Raw genomic sequence first — 12,320 nt, forward strand, 5'->3', positions numbered from 1 at the left:
CCAAGCCAGCAGAACCCCAAACTAGGGCCTGCTCACTTTGAAGACAGCACTGGGTGCTATGCTGTGGCCGGGGAGGCTCGAGTGCCCTCAGCCACAGGCCCTGGCTCCCCTCCATCCCCCAAAACCCCTGCACCTGTGCGGGGGGCTCTGAGGCCGACGGAACACCCACCGGGGCCCATCTGAGCATCCCTCAGCTTAGAGGCCCCAACCAGCCCCAAGGTCCTGTCGTTTTGGAGGTGACCTCGTTTCCTGGTTCCCAGCAAAATTACAATCAGAATTCCAAAATGTCAAAAGGGAACCCTTGATCCTTCCTGTTCTAGGGTCAAAAACAGAACATGCACCCTGCTGTAACTTCCTGGAGGAGGTGGTTTGGGTTCACACGGGGCCCACCCTGTGTCTGAAAGGCCCTGTGTCTCTGATCGTTGGGGGTTGTGGTTCAGGCCAAGGCCAGTTCCAGCTCTCCATCTGCGCCCCCTCAAAGTCCCGCGCCTGGACGGACCTCAGTGCCACGAGTGCCCACCAGCCCCTCAGCTGACCAGAGGCCCTGTGCATGCTGGAGCCACCCCAGGGTGCAGGGTCCAGCCGGCCTCAGGACATCCCCAGGTCACAGTGCCAAGTGGGGAGGGGGTGCAGCCCTCGCCTGGCAGCCCCAGCCAGGCTGGTAAGGACCCACACCCCAGCTCCACGCTCTCCCTGGGGCGGCAGACTTGACATCTCCGCCCCTAACACAGTCATGACCAGCGGCATGCAAACACTTCGTACCCTCAAATGGGGAAACTGAGGCCCCCAGCAGCAGCAAGATATGGACCTGGACCTCATTTACCCTGAGCACCTCCCCTGCCCCTAGGGAGAGGGGGGTGCACCTTGATTCCAGCAGGATTGGCTCAGAGACCACAGCACCCCGACCATGACCACAGCAAGGGGGCGGGTGGGGAGCCACCCTCTCGCCACTGTTGCTCCTCCATGAACAGCCCTGGGGGGCTCGGAGCTAGGGGCATAAGGGAAGCCAGGCCCTGCCCCACCCCCCGATGCCAGTGGCTGAGCCCAGACAAACAGCTGGGGACGAAGGTCAGCTCCAGGAGGTAAGGCAGTGCACTGAGCCTGGCAGCCGGCCTCCCTTCTGTGGGAGAACAGGGCAGGGCAGCCCCTCCGCCCAGCAGCCAGGATGGCCCGCGGAGGTCCAGGGCCTCACCTGAGGCCTGAGAGACCAAGACCCCATCTGGCCTCTCTGCGTCCGTTTCCTCCGTGTGCCTGGAGGTGGTCGAAGGGCCTGTGCCAGCTCCCTGGGGGATGGGAATGGGTAAGGCACAGATGTAGGGCAGCATTCGGGCAAACAGGCAGGTACCTGGCCACTGTCACCTCTGGTGTCCTGAAGCTAAGTCGGCAGAGCTGCAGGGCAAGCAGGGAGGAAGAGCACCGACCCCCACTCCTGCACCCCGGCCCCTGAGCTGGCCCCAGAGCTCTGGCCTGGAGCCTGATCACCCTGCCGCCCTCCCTGCTGCCCCACACTGGGGGCGGGCGCCCTCCTCGTCCTCTAGCTCCTGGACTTCCCCCGTCTAAGGGCAGGCGGGTCCCCTTACCAAGACCTAAGGTGCAAAACCCAAAGCTGAGACTGCTTAGGAATCCGCAGCCCCACAGGCCTCTCAGAACCTTGCATCAGAGTCGCCCTTGACCTCAACCCTGCCCGAGAGGGAAGTGCTGGTGCAACCCCAGCCCAGCTGCAGGAAGTGGTATCTGTCACCAAGTCCCCTGCACAGGGGAAGCGGGGGGCTGTGGGGGCAGGACCAGGGGGATGGGGTCACCTTTCCCCGGAGACCCCCTAGGGGCCGGGCGCCCTTCCCTCCCGGGCACCAGATGAACCCCACTTCACGGTGAGCAAAGCTCTGAACATTCAGGCTCTGAGACACAAAAGCGGCGTCAGAAGAGACCTGCAGCAGATCCCCACCAAATCACACGCACCCTTTCACAGAATCAAAGACAGGAGAACAGGAGCAAACACGGGAAACGAACAGGCTGGCGTGGTGGCTGACGCCTGCAATCCCAGTGTTTTGGGAGGCCAAGACAGGAGGATCACCTGAGGCCAGGAGTTTGAGAGCAGCCTGGGCAACATAGTGAGACCCCTATCTCTACAAAATAAAAATAGAAAATAAGCTAGCCATACATGGTGGTATGCATCTCTAGTCCTAGCTACTCAGGAGGCTGAGGCGGGAGGATCACTGGAGCCCAGGAGGGGGAGGCTGCAGTGAGCCTTAATGGCACTACCGAACTCCAGCTTGGGTGACAGAAGGAGGCTCTGTCTCAAAAAAAAAGAAAAAAAAGAAAAGAAAAGAAAGGAAACTTTAAAGTGAGACAGCAGAGAGAGGGCAGAGCCTATGCTGGGAGAGGAATCAGCGGGGTCAGGCTCCTTTTTGCAAGCCCGTAAAACCCTAAGATGAGACTGCCTGAGAAGCCAGAGGCTCCACAGACCCATTAGAACTTTGCGTCAGAGCTTGCTCCTGCCTGTGCTGGGGCCAGGGAATAAAACCCACCTTACGCTTCTTAGAGGACACATGCTCGCATCAAAGTGACTCGGAGGTGCCCGGGAAGCGATGGACGACGCCGTTGGGGGACGAGTTTGGAAGGAAGAGGAGGTGGGAGGGAACTGAAGGCTCAAGGGATGATTATAAACTAGGCATCCACCTTTTAAGCCAAAAGCCAGAGCATCAAGATGGACTCATTTCTGCTTCGTGGGAACATGATAAAGAACTGGAGAGAAATGCCATTCAGGTGGGGGCTGGAAGGCTGTTCTTGGATCACAGAGGCTCCAGGAAATCCAGGGACAAAAACAGGTCAAATCAAATAGGAACAAATTGGAGCGGAGAGGATGCAGGAACACCCAGCCCGTGTCTCCTCTGACCCTCCGACCCTGCAAAAGTGTATTTCCCCAAGCGTCAGGGACACGTGTTCCTACCGTTCGTTTTAGTATCTGTGAAGTTTGATAGCACATTTTTTTTTTTTTTTTTGAGTCGGAATCTCGCTCTGTTGCCCAGGCCGGAGTGCAGTGGTGCCATCTCAGCTCACTGCAACCTCTGCCTCCCAGGTTCAAGCAATTCTTCTGCCTCAGCCTCCTGAGTAGCTGGGACTATAAGTGCGCACCACTTCGCCCGGCTAGTTTTTTTTTTTGTATTTTTAGTAGAGACGGAGTTTCACCATATCGGCCAGGCTGGTCTTGAACTCCTGACCTCGTGATCCACCCGCCTCGGCCTCCCAAAGTGCTGGGATTATAGGCATGAGCCACTGCACCCGGCCTGATAACACAACTTTTAAAGGCCACACTTTCTGGCCAAATGAAATAAAACAAGACACCCCGTCCCGCATACACACACATATTAATAAGGAATGCTAAAATACTCCGCTAAATACCTCAAATCCAAGGGAAATCCAATGATATTTACAGCATTTTAGACCGGGGGACACCACTCTTCTGTCTAACATGAAGGAGACTGTCTGTTCCCGGGTGGCGACGTGAGGCTGACGCCTCGGACGCTCTTGTGGTGGACATAAAAGAATGGCCACAAATGTGTAAGACTTCAGTTTTAGGGAATAAAACAATAAAATAAATAGAAGAATAGGTATCTAAGAGTAAGGAAACCTCAGCATGAAAGCTACGGGGAGGCCGGGCATGGTGGCTCACACCTGTAATCCCAGCACTTTGGGAGGCTGAGGCAGGTGGATCACCAGAGGTCAAGAGTTTGAGACCAGCCTGGGCAACATAGTGAAACCCCGTTCTCTACTAAAAATACAAAAATTAGCTGGGCCTGATGGCGGGCACCTGTAATCCCAGCTACTCAGGAGGCTGAGGCAGGAGAATCACTTGAGCCCGGGAGGTGGAGGGTGCAGTGAGCTGAGATCACACCTCTGTACTCCAGCCTGGGCAGCAAGAGTGAAACTCTGTCTCAAAAGAAAAAAAAAAGAAAAGTTAAGAGGGAAAATAGCAAGAAGACAGACTCTGAAAATGACACGTTGTACCTAACAAATTGCATAGAGAAAATACCTAATATCTCTCTAGTGCAAAAGGTAACTGGTAATCGTCCCCTCTAAAGATGTCTTAGAAATTAATAACAAAAAGGTGAATACTCCATTCAAGGATGTTTCAAGGCTGTGGCACCCTGAACAGGTAATTCACAAAAGAAGAAAGAAAACTGGCTAAGAAACATACGGAGTCACACTAGGAAAGAACCAGGGATTTCAGCCAAAATAGCTTGATTCCCTGTGGAGCCGTCAACCTGGAAGACGCTTTGGCAGTTTTGATGCCTGCACCGTGGAGTCCCACACAGCAACAAAAACACGCGAACGGCTGCTCAGGGCAGCCACACAGCAACAAAAACAAACATGTGAATGGCTACTCAGGGCAGCTTGGCTTTGTGGTAAAAGTGAATTTGTGGGAAAGAGGAAGAGAGACAGTACCAAAATATTCTGTGTTTCTCTGGGTGGTGGCACTATGAGTATTTTCAATTTTCATTATTCCTGTTTGTATTTTCCACCCTTTCTGTGATAAATGAATAAAGGACATTTTAAAAACTGAATTTCATGGTGGCCGATGAATTGTGCTGAAATTGCTCCTCCAGATTCCAAAGCCACCGGCTTTCTTGTTCCCACCGTGACGTTGCTGAGGACACTGCTTCACGGCGGTGGGACCTCCCTGCTGGCATGGGCTTGTCGTCACTGTCACTCACCCATTCACCCATCCATGGGACAGGCTTGCCAGCCTCTCCTCTGGGCACGGCACATGGGCTCCGAGCTGCGCTCCAGGACTCCTGGACTCTGCCCTCTGCTGAGACTCTCAGCACCTCTTTCCCCCCAACCCCTACCCCGAGTTTCCATCACTCACAGAAACCTCCACCACTCCCAACACCAACACGTGTTCCCAGCAAGGCTGTTTACCAATCAGCTGGGGAGGAAGCTGTTCACCTGCGGCTCACTCTTCTGCACTCTCGGTCCCTGGATGGCCAGAGAGAACACGCAGACCCGGGTGGGCAGGGGGTGGGCGGGAGCCTCTGCTCAGGATAGCACCAGGGCCCGCTGTGCTCGCTCAGGGCCTGGGTTCCACACACATGGGCTCAGAGTCGAGGGGTGCAACCACCTAATCAATGCCCCATGTTAGTGCCAGTTTGTGCCAAGTAGGATGTCAGGGATCATTGCTGGCACCAGGTCCGGCTTGGGGTGGGTGTCACCCACATCACCATAATTGCCAGGTGCCCACTGCAGAGCCCCCTGAGTTGGGGCTTCCCAGCGACCTGGTCTGTACCCGCTGGTGAACGCCTGTGTTACTGACCCCTGTGGCTGCTGGCATTCTCCTCCGGGAACAGGAGCCAGCCTCCGGTGACATGGCCTCAGGCGGAACCATGGTTCTCTAACACAGGACAGGAGTGTAGCAAGGGGGGCCACACAGGACCTGTTCCATGGAACGGCCACAGGCGTCATGCTGCTCCATCCACAGAGGCAAATGCCCCACAGCCCTGGTACCTGGTGGGGCCTGGCCTGGGCCGGAGTGGACAGAGCTGGGCCTGGCAGGAGCCCTGGGGAAATGAGTTCAAATTACACGATTGACTATAGAGACAGCTGGAGTGTGCACAATTGGCCAGACCACCCCTCCTGTTTCACAGATGGGGAAACTGAGTCCCAGGGGACCAAATAGCCTGCTCATCCCACGTCCCTTCCAGACAGGGTGCAGACAGGGTCCCTCCCATCTCCTGGGTGGTGATGGCCCCTTCATGGGCACCTCGCAGTCTGGGGGCCTCTTCCCCAGGGAGTCCCCCAGTGGTGACCGTATTGCCTCAGGCTCACTGTGCACTAGGCAGGTCACGTTGATGCAGCCTGGGAGAGGCAGGGGTTACCACCCTGTGGTTCAGGTGAGAAGCCTGAGGCCCAGGTGAGGAGTGTCCAGCTGCCCGTGCAGTGTTTAGATCTCATGCCAGCCCCTGCCAGGAGGCCCAGCTTCTCCAGCCCAGCCCATGCCCACCAGGAAATGCCCGGATTTATTCCCCTGGGGCAAAGGCCCTTGGGTGGCTGAGCGTCTCCTCTCCCAGCACTCAGAGGCGCCTTTGGTTGCTTGTCTGTTCATTTACTGCTGGGAGTGGAAACTCATACGCTGAGCGGCAGTGACACGGCGGAGCTGACACCAAACCCCACAGCCCGCCCGGTCACCTGCTTCACCGAGGGCCACAGCCCTCCGGGGTCAGGCGGCCACAGGGGTCCTGGCCGTTTGGGGAATCTGTCCTGTGGCCCTGCTCAGGATGGCACACCCAGTGGGGACTGGCCCTGGGGCCAAGGCTCAGCCACCGCCCTGCAGGGGCCCAGCTCGGGACCTCTTCCTGGCAAAGGGACTCCCCAACTCATGCCCAAATACCGAGGGGAACACTGGGCGCCAGGCCGGCAGGGACCCGGGGATTCTGCAGTCAACTGGGTGGGGCGGGAGTTCCTTCCTAAAACGTGGAGTCTGGAGGCCACTCTCAGTGAGGCGCTGGCCCCGGGGATTCTGCAGTGAGCTGGGCGTGGAGTTGCGAAGCCGCTCATGGTGAAGCGCTGCAGTGACGGTGGACGGCCCAGAGCTTCTAGCAGCTCGTTTCTGAGAAGCCTCCAGAATCCAGCCTCAGCCCCCAAACCCGTGGGCGTCGCGCCACCGTCACAGGGAAGTTGAGTGACAGTGAGTGTCCCGTATGCCCCCACAGCTCGCACCCAGGCTGTGCTCTCAGGCCATCCTCCGCTTCCCCATTGCAGCCGTGCCACCCCTCCTTCTCCCCACCCAGGAACTGACAGAGGAGAGGGGCCCCAGATGGACAGACAGGGACAGCAGGGCAGGATCTCAGCCCCCAGATCCGGGGGAGAGGAGATTGTATGTGGGTGCGGTGGTGCAAGGGGTGCCAGGGCGGAGGATGCGTGGGGAGGGCTGGCCCCAAGAGTGCAGTGTTGGGAGAAGGGGACCAAGTGGGCCCGGGACCCAGGGGCGTGGCTTCAATCCCCCTCCCACCAGGACCCTGGGAACGGCCTCCAGGAGCCTGTCGTGGGGAGGCCAGGGTCATCAGCTGAAACATCTGGACCAGAATCGCACAGCAGCGCCCGCTCCCCTACAGCGAGACCTCACCCAGGGGTCCCCACAGAGGAGGCAGGGAAGCTTTAGGGTCCCAGAGGAGCGTGGAGCATGCGCCATACCACACCATGCTACACTACACACATGTGCATCACACATGTACATACAACAGACACCACACATCACACACACACTCGCACACCATACACACACACACCCCCCCCACACTATACAATGCTACACACAAGAACCACACATGAACACACATACATGCACACCATGCCACACTACACACCACACACCACACACCACAAACCACACCACACACTGGGGGTTGATCTGGAGATGGACTCACTGTAGCCAGGCAGGGCAGCATGCAGACAGGAGGGCCTAACACAGGCAGGCGCAGCAGGTTCACAGAGGAGGCCCCAGGAACCCTCCTCCCGCCCAGCCCGGAGGGCCAGGACCCCCCAGCCACCCCCTAGGCGCTTATGGGCCCAGCCTTCTCCTGGCCTTGCCGGCCTCACAGTCCCTTGTCCTCCCATGCCGGCGCCATCCTCAGTCACAATCGCTCCCAGCACCCCGTGTGACTCTGCGCGTGGTGGCAGGCACTTCCCCTTGCTGGGTCTCAAAGGGGACCCTGGAGCAGATGGTCTGGAGACCCCTTCCTGCCAGACACCCCTGGGCCGGGGCCATGAGCAGGGTCACCAGGGTCACTCCGGGCCGGGGCAGGCGAGTGCTTCCCTCCAAAAATCACCGTGGACATGGCGGGGCTCTGCACACTCACCCTCGGTGCGCTGGAGGCCTCGGTGGTGCTCCCGGCTGGCGTGGGGGCTTCACTACCAGTCTGCCCTGGATCACGTCTAAAAACCTCAGCTGGAGGTGTGGGTCCTAAAGTCCCGACACTTCCTGTTCCTCTCAGCTCCTCGCTGGAGGAAGTGGTGGGTTGCACCACCGTGGCCCTTCACCCCTGCCCCTCTCTGCTCTACAGCCGCTCCGATGTCAGAGAACAACCCCTCGAGACAGGTGGGACATGTCATTTCTCACGAGGTCCCGGCAAGAAGGCCCTGCCTCCATTAGATTCGCACTTGGGAGAGGGGCCCGGCCTCCAGGAGCGCCAGGCAGAGGAGAGGGCACCCATCAGGAAGAAGAACACAGAGGCCATGGGAGCGAAAAGTTTGATGATGGAAAGCAACAGTAACACATTCTGCTAAAGAGCAGAACGAAAAACCCTGGAGAGCAAATTCCTGAGCCAGAGAACAGAGCGGAGGAACCAGCCAAGGAGGATAGAGATGGGAACAGGCAAGAAAACGTGGTGCATGCGCTGACATCCACCTGCACGCGGGGGCGGGAGGGGAGGGAACAGGGACAGTGAGGAGGAGACGCTCAGGTCACAGGAGGAAGGCTGCAGATCTGGGCGGGGACGTGGATTGCGAGGCCACTGAACCCCCCAGGGATGGATCAATGAGTTCCCGTAACTAGGAACATGAGGATGATACCACAGAACATGAAAGGTAAAATACTACAGGCTCAGAGAGAGGGAGAAGGGAGAAGAGGAGGAAGAGGAAGAGGAGGGAAAGAGATTATACCTAGAAAAAAACCCAAATCAGACATCTTCAGAGCAAGGACTCAGACACATTACTACCCTCAACTCTGTTTTATTTATGTATTTATTTTTTGTTTTCAATTTTTTTTGAGACGGAGTTTTGCTCTTGTCACCCAGGCTGGAGTGCAGCAGCGTGATCTCGGCTCACTGCAACCTCCACCTCCCGGATTCAAGCAATTCTCCTGCCTCAGCCTCCCAAGTAGCTGGGATTACAGGCACGTGCACCACCACGCCCAGCTAATTTTTGTATTCTTAGTAGAGACGGGGTTTCACCATGTTGGCCAGGCTGGTCTCGAACTCCTGGCCTCAAGTGATCCATCCACCTCTGCTTTCCAAAGTGCTGGGATTACTGGCATGAACCACAGCGCCCGGCCCCTAAACTCTGTTTTAAAGATGTCTTGCAGAAATAGACATGAAGAAATCCGTGAGAAATACAAGAGCAGATGATACAAAGTTGGGCAAAGAAATAAGTAAAAATTATGATGTCATAACTCATTGATTTAAAAATAGTGGTAAAAATATTAACATGATGAAACAAAATGCCCAGAGGGCTGGGTTGGGAGCGGCCAGGGAGCACACTGTCATTCCATCCTATCTGGGGAGGAATACAGATGCTCGTCAGTGGGCATTTTGCTAAAAAAAAAAATCTAAGTATATATGATAACAATTCAAGAGTCTCCTTAGGAATAAAAATAGAATGTATATACCTGAAAAAAATATGACAAATCTTTATTTTGGTCGTGGTGGCTCACACCTGTAATCCCAGCACTTTGGGAGGCCAAGGTGGGAGGATCGCTTGAGCCTGGGAGTTCGAGACCAGCCTAGGCAACATTTAGAGACCCAGACCCTCATCTCTACAAAAAAATGCTCTGAAAATTAGCTAGGCATGGTGGCACGCAATATGGTCCCAGGGAGGCTGAGGTGGGAGAATCTCTTTTTTTTTTTTTTTTTTTTTGAGACGGAGTCTCGCTCTGTCGCCCAGGCTGGAGTGCAGTGGCCAGATCTCAGCTCACTGCAAGCTCCGCCTCCCAGGTTTACGCCATTCTCCTGCCTCAGCCTCCCGAGTAGCTGGGACTACAGACGCCTGCCACCTCGCCTGGCTAGTTTTTTGTATTTTTTAGTAGAGATGGGGTTTCACCGTGTTAGCCAGGATGGTCTCGATCTCCTGACCTCGTGATCCGCCCGTCTCGGCCTCCCAAAGTGCTGGGATTACAGGCTTGAGCCACCGCGCCCGGCCGGGAGAATCTCTTGAACCCAAGAGGTTGAGGGTACAGTGAACCATGATTGCACCACTGCACTCCAGCCTGGGCAACTGAGCAAAAAAAAAAAGAAAGAAAGAAAGAAAAAAAGACAAATCCTTTAAAAGAAAAAAGTAAGGGAAAATAGAACAAACAAGAAAGGTAAATAAAAACCAAACAATAAGACATTGGGAATAATTTCAAACCCACCAGGAATCACAGCACCTGTGAATGGGTTACATTTTCTCATTTTACATCAACAAGGTCTTGCATTGGGTTTTAGAAATAAAGAGACAAAACAAGTTCCAATTAAATGTTCTCTGTCAAGGGCATCTTCTCATTACAGACTTAGTCTAGACAATAATGAAGAAGGACAGAAAGAGGGTATCATTCGACTACACCCGCTGATGACTTCAAGTCGTCAACGACCATCGCTGGGAACGTCACAGATGCACCAGACGTGATGCACACACCTTGAATGAGTTGGTCTTAATGAAATAACAATAGAAATTAAGATAAATAGAAAGAACAATGGTTACTATTGAGGCTGAATCAGGTCGAGGCTTTTAGAGCTACAAAGAAGCGTCAGGGAGATGTGTGAGATGACATCGTAGGGATGCAGTTAGCAAAATTCAAGCTGAAGAAACCCCCACGAGGCAAACGGCAAAGTACAAGAGGAGAGAGGAAGGGAGAGAGACCCTTTGGATTAGGAGATTTAATCTCAATATGAACCAATTGCAATGCAAGGAGCATGTTTTGAAATTATTGTTAATCGTTTTAGGTGTGACAATGGTTTGTGGTTATGTTTAGAAGTCCCCATCTTTTAGAGTTACATGTTGAAATATTTGCAGATGGTGCAGTAGGATGTTTCAGATTTATTTCCAAATAAAGAGTGGTGGGTTGGGTGTGGGGAGAGAGGTGTTGACACAACAAGGTCACCTGTGAGTTGATTATTATTGAAGCCACTGTTGGGGACATGGGGCTTCACTAAACTGTTCTCTCTACTTTTGTAGATGTGTGAAATTTTTTGTAGTAAGATTAAAAAAACATTTCAAGGAAGTGCGAAGTTATTATTTCACGGGTATAAAGTTTCCGTTTTGTAAGACAAAATGGTTTTGGAGACAGTTGGTGGTGATGGTCGCACAGTAATAAGTGTCCTTAATGCCACAGAAATGCATACTTCTAATGGTTAAAATGGTGAATTTTATGTTATGTATATTTTATCCCAATTAAAAAGTAAAAAGTGTAAAAAAGGCTCTCTATCAGATACATGGTTAAAAGAGAACACTGAAGGCTGAAAATAAAGAAACAGAAAATACACATATGTGCTAGAAAATACTAACGAAGATATCACATAACGTCAAAAAGATATAAATCAAAGCAAAATGCATCAAATGAACAAAGGAAGATGTAACGAACGAGAGTTACAATCCACAAAGACAGTTCAGCAGTCATAAACCTTTATGTACCGAACTTCAAAATATATAAAACAAAGACTGACAAATAAATGAGCAAACCAACACAGCCCCAAACGGCAAATATCTTTAACACATCTCTCTCAGAAATAAACACATCAGGCCAGTCGCGGTGGCTCACACCTGCAATCCCAGCACTTTGGGAGGCTGAGGTGGGTGGATCACCTCAGGTCAGGAGTTCGAGACCAGCCTGGCCAACATGGCAAAACCCTGTCTCTACTAAAAATACAAAAATGAGCTGGGCATGGTGGTGGGTGCCTGTGATCCCAGCTACTTGGGAGGCTGAGGCAGGAGAATCACTTGAACCTGGGAGGTGGAAGTTGCAGTGAGCCGAGATCGTGCCACTGCATTCCAGCCTGGGTGACAAGAATGAAACTCTGTCTCCAGAACAAAAAACAAACAAACAAAAAAAACCACAAATAAGAAAAAAATCAAATAGAAATGCAAATTTGGCAGGCAGAGAATTTGAGGAATGTAACCCTTCATCTCCAACTTAAACGCAATCATGTTACAACGTGAGACGATGATAAACACATAATTCCTTGACCACGAGGGAAGTCACCACACATTCTAAAGCACAAAGATTTCATAAGGAGGTCAAATTCACGGGCACAACTGAATGAAATTAGATGCTGGCCAAAGGATGGCATGAAAGAAAAAAAACAGCACTCCTGAAAAGGGGACCTAAATATAGCCTAGATCGCGTACGTCCGTGGTGCCACACTCATGCTACAGGGTGATGAATAAGAGCCCTTGAAGTGCTGGTCTGAAGCCTTGTGACCCACAGATCTGTAACACTGAGATTCTTCTGAAAAGCAAAATGCAGAAGGAGGCATTGCAGACCCACACACCCCTTGAGCAGGACGGTGCTTACCTCTGAAGACAGAGAAGGTGATGGGCCTGGGATATGGAAGCAGAGGGCTTCAGTGTTC

At 53.3% G+C, this 12,320-nt stretch overlaps 1 protein-coding gene across 4 annotated transcripts in view; it reads right to left on the bottom strand.

Annotated features, from left to right (window-relative positions):
- Positions 1 to 12,320, bottom strand: part of ITGB2 (integrin, beta 2 (complement component 3 receptor 3 and 4 subunit)) — a 50,156-nt gene that overhangs the window by 26,701 nt on the left and 11,135 nt on the right. Inside the window, exon 1 of one of the 4 annotated variants that reach the window (XM_011954187.1) lies at positions 7,857 to 8,166. The exons of 2 other annotated variants lie outside the window; for them this stretch is intronic. The gene's annotated coding sequence lies outside the window, so the exon portion shown is untranslated. Of the gene's footprint in view, positions 1 to 7,856; positions 8,167 to 12,320 lie in introns of those variants that run through there. One more of the 4 variants, XM_011954190.1, reaches the window with a different exon arrangement.

Source organism: Colobus angolensis, unplaced genomic scaffold, assembly GCF_000951035.1.
Source record: "Colobus angolensis palliatus isolate OR3802 unplaced genomic scaffold, Cang.pa_1.0 Scaffold38, whole genome shotgun sequence".
NCBI classification, from domain to species: domain Eukaryota; kingdom Metazoa; phylum Chordata; class Mammalia; order Primates; family Cercopithecidae; genus Colobus; species Colobus angolensis.